The sequence below is a fragment of the Branchiostoma belcheri genome, unplaced genomic scaffold (assembly GCF_001625305.1).
Source record: "Branchiostoma belcheri isolate BF01 breed outbred unplaced genomic scaffold, Haploidv18h27 scaffold187, whole genome shotgun sequence".
Lineage (NCBI taxonomy): Eukaryota > Metazoa > Chordata > Leptocardii > Amphioxiformes > Branchiostomatidae > Branchiostoma > Branchiostoma belcheri.
In genome coordinates this window covers 137,472-146,403 of record NW_017803346.1, presented here as the reverse complement: position 1 = coordinate 146,403, position 8,932 = coordinate 137,472, and positions in this window count along the sequence as shown.

Here is an 8,932-nt window from a genome sequence, read left to right as displayed (position 1 = left end):
ACACACACACAGACAAACACACACACACACACACACCAAGTACAAAACCTAAGTAAATGCGAGTGTAATTTTTAAAAGGCTTAACGTTGATGATAATCATACCTTCCATTTCTTAGAGTTGTTTGTTCCAAGATTATCGCCTATGTAGCGCAGAGCTGACTCTGCCATATCCCACGCCACATACGACCGTTCTCGAACCAAGTACTGTGATAGGTCTAGAGCAACAGTGATGTCGAGCATGGACGCACTAAAAAAGACAATAAGACAATAAGCGCATACATTAAAGTCTGCTTTAAGTTTTTTTTACTAGCGTAATTATGGAAGAAAATATCTATTAAGTTTTTGATGGGTATACATATCATTTTACTTCTTAGGTTGGAAAAATATGAGAAAACTTACCCGGCCAGACTTAGGGCGTCATCCACAAGTGTTCCTCGGTTGACTACTGGTATGTCCTAAACATAACATATGTCGATTAGAACCTTTCATACAGTTACATTCAATCCGATGCATTTGTTGTCATCATTCATTTCGAATAGACAGTAACTTTTCAAAAAGATTACATAAAAAATATCCTCATACTCAGTCATAGCCTATTCAGTGTAAATCAAGCATTTTATTAAATTGGGAAAAGTCAGGTTTGACTTAATATCCGTCTCCCTAGCCTGTGCCATTCAATTCATTTGGTGGCAAGTTGGTTTTGTGGATAGGATTGTTGACTGCGAATATGAAGGCTCCGGGTTAAAATCCCTGGTGGCACGATCCTTTGCCCAATTCTCCACTCATCAGGTGAAAATGAGTACTACCTAGCTTTGGTTAGGGACGTCCTTATGTGTAACTTATGCGTTACACCTAAATGTGTTTTATCTATACAAACAAGTATGCCCCCTCCCCGCCTACCCTAATTTATTTATTTATTTATTTTTATTTATTTATTAAAATTCATCACAACAGTGAAAGGGACGGGGGAACAGGTGTAGCACCTTTACCAGCCCTCGTCCCGATACAGCATACAAATACAATAGACTCAAGTATAAAATAATGAGTGATTTACATATACATATACATAATGAAAAAGCTTAATATAGACAGACTACCGAACCCTCAAATCCTGACAAGACGCGCACTTGCACGCAGTGGACCATGTACAGAGGTTGTCAGGTTCAAAGTGATGTTTAAATCTCTCAACAGCAGATTTCACAAGACAACGCTTAAAGGACAATAAGTCAGACTGATTTGAAGTCGAAGCCCCTTTGTTGCGAACTGCGACGTCAAGCTTATTCCATTCAGTTACCAGACGTGGTATGTATGACATGGCAAATGCAGATGTTTTACATCGGCTTGGCATTAATATGTTAGACCGGTTACTCCTTGCTGGTCTGGTTGAAAAAGATACATATTCATACACGTTCAGGTCGTACATACTTGACAGGGACTTAACGAAAACCATGATGTCGGCAGTCTCCCTCCTGTAAGACAGAGGTAGCATGTTTAGGTACAATAATCTGTCCTTGTAGTTAAGTTCATTGACATTTGCATTGTTACGAAGAATGAACTTTGTCGCCCGCCTCTGAACTCCCTCCAAGAGGGCCATTAGGTTACGCGACAGCGGTGACCAAACGGGGCAGCAATACTCGAGAAGTGATCTGACTAGTGTAACATACAATGCTTTGCGTATATCCAGGCTGGAATCGTAACCGACAGTGCGTATAATAAAACCCATCATCGAGTTTGCTTGCTTGGTTGGTATATTGTTTTTACTAATGGGTTTTGATAACTAATGATGATAATCTCCAAGCAGATGTTTGGTGGCTACAAGACAGTATCTAATTCAATGGCAGGGCTGTATGGCTGGCATAAAAATGTACCTGTACAAAAAAGAAAGCCTGATAAAAAATGCATAAAACACATAGAAAATATGCTGAATCCAAAACCTCTGCTTGTAGATTATTTTCTTTTACATGTACTAAGGCCACACCAATTCATTTTGTTGGTTCTCGGACATTTTAGTTCAAAATATAGCAAGCGGACATCATAAGATGAGAGGGCTAGAAAGAAAACTAGAATATGGCTGTATTTACTACATAACACTGAGTCCACCGAGGCATCAACCAGGTCCTCAGACTTTGCTTTCATTAGGTTTTTCCAGTTAACCATATTTTCAAAAGATCTGAGAACCAACAAATCAAATTGGCCTAACATAAGTTAATTACCTCCCAGGATTATATTTTATGGTAAAAAATAATTGTCTATTTTTCTGCTATTTTAGTTTATTGATTATTGTTTAGTTCCTGACATGCACTAACTACATGTAAGTGCCCAGAATACAATAGCAGTGTTCTGTTAAATATCGTACATTGATTATTGTAAGGCAACCCAATGCTTTATTAAAGCCTGGCTCCTGCTGTTTAATAGTTGATGTGTATCTATGGAATTGGGCCATGATAACAGACAGTTCTCAGATATTGCAATTGTTACCTTCGCCAAGAAGGTTATGTTTTCAGTAGCGTTTGTCCGTCTGTCTGTCTGTGAACAGCAGAAGCTTAATATGCATTGTCATGAAACTTGGTATGTGGGTAGGCCTTGATAAGACCTAGAAATGATTAGATTCTGGGCCCCCTGGCGGCTTTTGTTGGTACTGCAGCAGAACGTCCGGTTTTTATATCTCGTGATCTGGGCATGCTAGGACAAGACCTTGAATTTAATAATAAATGCTTCTTTTTGCCATTACAGTAATTTACTGCAATATACAGTAATTTACTGCAATATACTTACAGTACTGAAATTCTACTGTCGATTACTGCAAAGCTACTGAAGCTGTCTCCTTGCAGGAGAGTTTCTCCATACGACCATGTCCGCCCCTTAAATATTGATCCAGACTGAACCGAAGCCGGCTCGTAGATTTCCCCAATCTCCCACCAACTCTATAACTTCTGTGGCCACACCAATGTAATAAGGCCTAGGAAAAAATGTTGTGTTTCCTGTTTCAGTCCTGAAAAAACCCAAACCTCTGCTTGGAGAGTATCTTTCTCCATGCGACCATGTCCTCCCCTTATATTGATCCAGACAGAACCGAAGCCGGCTCGTAAATTTCCCCAATCTCCTGCCGTCTCCCCACACCTCCGTTCCACACCGATAACCACAGGCTCTACAACTTATGGGGCTACACCAAAGTAATTTGTTGGTCTTCGGATCTTAGAAAAAGACCATTCACTTTTCTGCCACATTTACCATTTCATAAAGTGATCACCATCAGGCAGCATAACAGGCCATCTGACAAAATTTAAATGTCTGTACAGGACAAAGAATGAATCCTTCAGAAATGCCTTTAACACCGTACTGGTAAGCCTTTAAGATCTTCAACATATCAAGACATAAAAGAATACCTCTGAATACCTATGCATACAAACTAATATGTTGTAATATTCAAAGTTTGTAAAATCAAAATAAAATTCAGATGTACATGTACATGCAGCTTAAAAAAAATGTACTTCAACCAGGTTGATTTTATATGTATAATAAAATTGAAATTGAGAAATTTCTTAGACTGTCAGACTATCGCATATTGCCCAGACAGAAATATTACCTACTATAGTTTCCCAGGGACTCCCCAAAGCTTTAAAAAAAAACACACCTATACACATAAGCACCTAACGTGCTATATTTCAGGTGAAAGTCGAGAATCGCAAATCTACAATAACGGTACAATCACGCAGAGGTGCGCTCAACAAGCTATAAGCTATCGCTCATGTGCTTTATCTGACGCTGACAAAATGCCGAACCGAGAGACTGACTGAATCTTTGTACCAACCAACATTACTGTATAACGAATCTCTGAAATGACTTCACCCATATTTTTTAAAAATATGTAATACTATGAATATCTACAAATGTATAATTTGATGTCTGTAATTTCAAAATCACAAACTTGTAAATGTCAATGTAACTGAATTTTTCTCTTAAGGTTTTTAATTCTGCATGAAATTTGATATAATTGTATTTGTAAATTAGCAACGATTCAGATCTTTTGTGAGTCTGTTCAATGATAATAAAAAAGCTTTATGTTTTATGTCTTATGTCTTATCGTTCTTTGCCTGAAAAAATTCCTCCTTCAGAAAGAGAAGGCTGACATCCCCTAAGTGCACATACATAATAATACAAAGGCTCATGTTACATGTTACATGTTTGGGTTCATTCTATACCTTAACATGTTGCCACAAAAATTCAACGGGTGTGCTTCAAGCAATCGTTGATGTGCTTCATAATTATAGCCGTCTTTGGAGAAACCTTACTTCCCCTAGTGTCTAGAACAATAATACGGAGGTTCCGATGCATTTTTGGTACGTTATCCTTATTTTATACCTCCAAATTGTTTCCTCAAAGATTCGCCGGTGTGCTTTAAGCAATTGTTTATGTGCTTTATGATCATAGCTTGCAAAATTCGCCTTCAGAAGGAGAAACCAATGCACATACTTCCCCTAGACTCCACAGCAATAATACAGAGGCTCCAATATATGTTGGTAAAGTACCTAATCTTAATCGTTGCCACACTATCTACTCTCAAGATATCAAAGCATAAAATAAAACATTGAGGCAGTCTTAGCGATTCTCGAGCACCTTATAGAAACCTGACAAGTGTGTTTGTGTTATGTATACGCGTATAATTGTTGCAAACCATACTTCCTCTGGTGCTATTTACAACAATACAAAGGCTCCGATACATTTTGGAACGTTCTTTGTACAATCTTGCCTTCAAAATGTTCAAAATTCACCGAGTGTCATCGTTCAGTGCTTTATAATGATATTATAGCCTTTAAGATCCGCCTTCCGACAGGGAAATCTTACTTCCCCTAGTGCCCATAACAATAATACGGTGCCTCCGATACATTTTGTACCTCCTTATCCTTAACATTACGGTTGCCACAGCTATCTACTCCTAAGATATCAAGGCATAAAATAAAACATTGAGCCAGTCTTAGCCATTCTCAGGCCCCTAATATTTGAAACCTGACATGAGTGTTTGTGTTTGTGTGTGTGTAATTGTTGAAACCTCACTTCCCCTAGTGCCATTAAGATTAACAACAATACAAGGCTCCGATAAATTTGGGAACGTTCTTTAAGTACTGTATTCTTACCTTCAAAATGTTGCCGAAAAAATTCACCTAGTGTCAATTCGTTCATGTGCTTTATAATTATAGCCTTTAAGATCCGACTTTCGACAGGGAAATCTTACTTCCTCTATTGCCCACAACAATAATACAGAGCCTCCGATACATTTTGGTACCTTCTTATTCTTACCTTAATAACTATCTACTCTCAAGATATCATTTAGATATAAAAATAAAATATTGAGGCAGTCTTTATAGCAAGTCTCAGGCCCCTAATATAGAAACCTGAGTCTGTTTCTGTTTAATAGTTGCAACCATACTTCCTCCGGTGCTATTATTAAAGAACAATACAGAAGCTCCGATACATTAATTTGTACCTTCTTTAATATCATTGCCACAGCTATCTGTATCTACTCTCAAGATATCAAGGCATAAAATACTAAAACATTGAGGCAGTCTTTAATAGCGAGTCTCAGGCCCCTAATAGAAACCTGAGTATGTTTCTGTATAATTATTATAAATCTTACTTCCATTAGAGCCATCAGTGCAATTAACAACAATACGGAGCCTCCGATACATGTTTGGAACGTTCTTAGTACGATCTTACCTTCAAAATGTTGCCGTAAAGATTCACCGGGTCGCTGCACAGATCCGGGCGGGGTTGGGGCGATCCTGTTACCGACGGGGTTTGCTGGTTCGTCCGGTGGTAAATCCACGGGCTTTACGGCGGTAACCGAGACACGGGAAACGTGCTGGAACTAACAGCTGGGACCTGTAGGATCGCCGGGCAGCAGCATTAAATACACTTAAAGGGGCGGAGTGCTTGTGCAGCAGCGCCCTCCAACTCTTGCTGATGGTACTGCAGACTGCTCTACATACTCTTCAAGCAGAGGTTTGGGTTATTTTTGGTGTGTTTTGAGACTTTTTTTAATCGGGGTTTCTTTTTTGCACCGGGATTTTTCCTTCACCCAACTCAAAGAAAAATTACAGTGCAAAAAAGAAATCCCGATAAAAAAGCCTAAAAAAAACGCTAAAATTCACCAAAACCCAAACCTCTGCTTGGAGAGTATACCTTACACCCATCAAGCTTTTATACACATGTAATATAATAACCTCGGGATTTTTATTATATATGATATATAATATATTAGCCTCATGATAGCAAGCGTTGTAGTACTGTAGAACTAGAAGTACAAGTTTTTTTTTGTCAGATAGTAGTCTGTTTTGTATCATTGTATTGCATTGTATTTACTCTGAGTATGATTTTGCAAATCTCTCACTCTCTCAATCCAGGGCATCATCGGCGATTCGCTCCTATGGAGGAGCCCCTCCCTTGACTCGCTCCACTCTCTTTTCAGTCTGGCATACCTGCAAATAAAGAATTATAATACAGTGTATATAAAAGCCGGTTTTCTATTTTATAGGCTTTTATTTCGGTATGTTAGGCAAGGATAGAAAGGCAAGTCGGCCCAACGGTGCACTAGCGGTTCAAAAATGCCCCCTAGCGCTGGGGTTGGTACTGCAGATGCAGATCACGTATACACAGCCAGCATCACATATCACAACATTAAAGTAAGAAAAAACATTAAATCAGAGCCTTTTCTTGTCTCCTCTCTTCATAGTTATCTTGCCATCCACCTTCCGGCATGGCAACAGACAGCTTTGCCCATTTTCGGCATGTTGATCACTGTCAGAAGGCAACAAAATCTCTTCTTTTTTTTCCCCAAATCAAGCGAAAATTAATGCACGCATTGATGTCATCCATAAAAATTACTTGCTGTGGCCTAACGGGAAGAAGAATCCATGTATATAAGAGTTGCTGTACCGACAACAATCGCCAGTCGGCGCTGCCGAGCTGTACAACGCTGTCTCTTGGCATATTGGACCCTCTCTAATCAATGGATACCGCCTAGCAAATTTGATACTGTCTTTTTTTGCCACCCTAGGATCTGCTTGGAGATTACCCATCATCCGTTGCGCTCAGTCTCGCACCCAAATTTCAAATGTCACGCTCGTTCCCAGCGTTGCAAGGATGGCACACGCTCGTTCCCAGCATTGCGAAGAGGCCACAGTTTCTAAAGTTTCCCTCATTTTTTAGGGCCGTGAGAGTGTAAAGTTTAAAGTAAGTTCGACCCGTTGTATCAACAACATCTTCATTTTCCTGAGGAAAGTTTTCGTCACGAAAACAACAACAGATGTTCAGCCTGCAAGCGAGCGAGTAAATTTGTCGTCTGCTAGCCACAGGAATTCCTACTAATGTAACGGAAACTAGCTACATTTCTGAGGTAAAACTTTCTCAAAATAAACACTTATATCATGACAAACACAGCTTTAGAATGTACCTCAGTCGGTGGAACAATGAGAGCATTTCGGTGTCCTTTGTTCATTCCCCTGAGGAAAGTTTGGTCACGAAAACAACAACAGATGTCCAGCCAGCCAGCGAGCAAATTTGTCGTCTGCTAGTGTGACGAAAACTAAGTATATTTCTGAGGTAAAATTTGTTCACCAAAACTACTCACATCCTGGGAAACCTAGCTTTAGAATGTACCTCATTCGGTAGAACAGTGAGGGCGTTTCGGCGTCCTTTCTGCATTTTCCTGACAAGAATTTTGGTCACGAAAACCGAACAACAAATGTCCAGCCAGCCAGGAAGCGAGTTGTCGTCTGCTAGTCATCACGTCCCCAGGGTAGTTTGTATCTCCCAGCATGCCTCGCGCGGAAATGCGTTCTCTATCCCAGGGCTCATTAGCCGACCCGACTGTAGACCTCTTCTAACTTATTTTTTATTTATTCTTTATTAAAACAGCAAACATAAATACAGACATAAAAACATAAAGATGACGTCGCACTCAAGTTCCATGGAACTTGTATTAACGGCGCCATCTACACAAAATGATTAGAGATATACCAAGTTACTGATTACATAGACAAATGAACAAATATACAAAATCGAAAGAGACTAATTAAGTGGGGTTTAACTCTGATTGGCGATTATGCTTTCGCCAATCAGATAAAAAAGATCAACATGTAATCCTTACGTTTCTAGATCTTAAACTGGTTAGCATTAGCATTATTTAATGGGGACCAGCATGCCCTTTTCCCTTTGCCGTTTTAATTCTACGTAGAGCGTAGACGGACCGCTCTAATTCAACTTAGAGCGTTTTTGTGTGGAGCATATTTGCCGTTTTAATTCTACGTAGAGCGTAGACGGACCGCTCTAATTCAACTTAGAGCGTTTTTGTGTGGAGCATATTTGCCGTTTTAATTCTACGTAATGCGTTGTAGCCACTTGGAATTTATCGTAAAGCGAAAACGAAGAGAAGGGTACAATCTTTAATGACTTTATTCATCCGATTTGTGTGCGCACAAGTCTTCCATACAATACAATCGAATGCATCATACGGCGACATCATTTTACCAAGATACCAGCAATGTATATGGATCTATAACAAGGTTCTTTATTCAACAAACACTGGCTTTCGCATCTGGGTTTTGGTGACCATCTGTCACTTTCTTCAGTGCAAAAATAACTGATACGGTACTGCAGCGATAGGTGTCGCTTTTGATCCACCTGTGTGTGTGTGTGTGTGTGTGCGTGTGTGTGTCTGTCTGTGTGTGTGTGTATGTGTGTATGTGTGTGTGTGTGTGTGTGTGTGTGTGTGTGTGTGTGTGTGTTGTCAGACAAACACAAAAACGTCCACAGCATCCCATAAGAATCAATTCACCCGTACAGTAGCCCTTACACCAGTCCTATCTACTAAGACACTCCAGTGTACAGCATACAAGTATGGACACTGCTCATTCTCTGTGATTTAACAACAGTT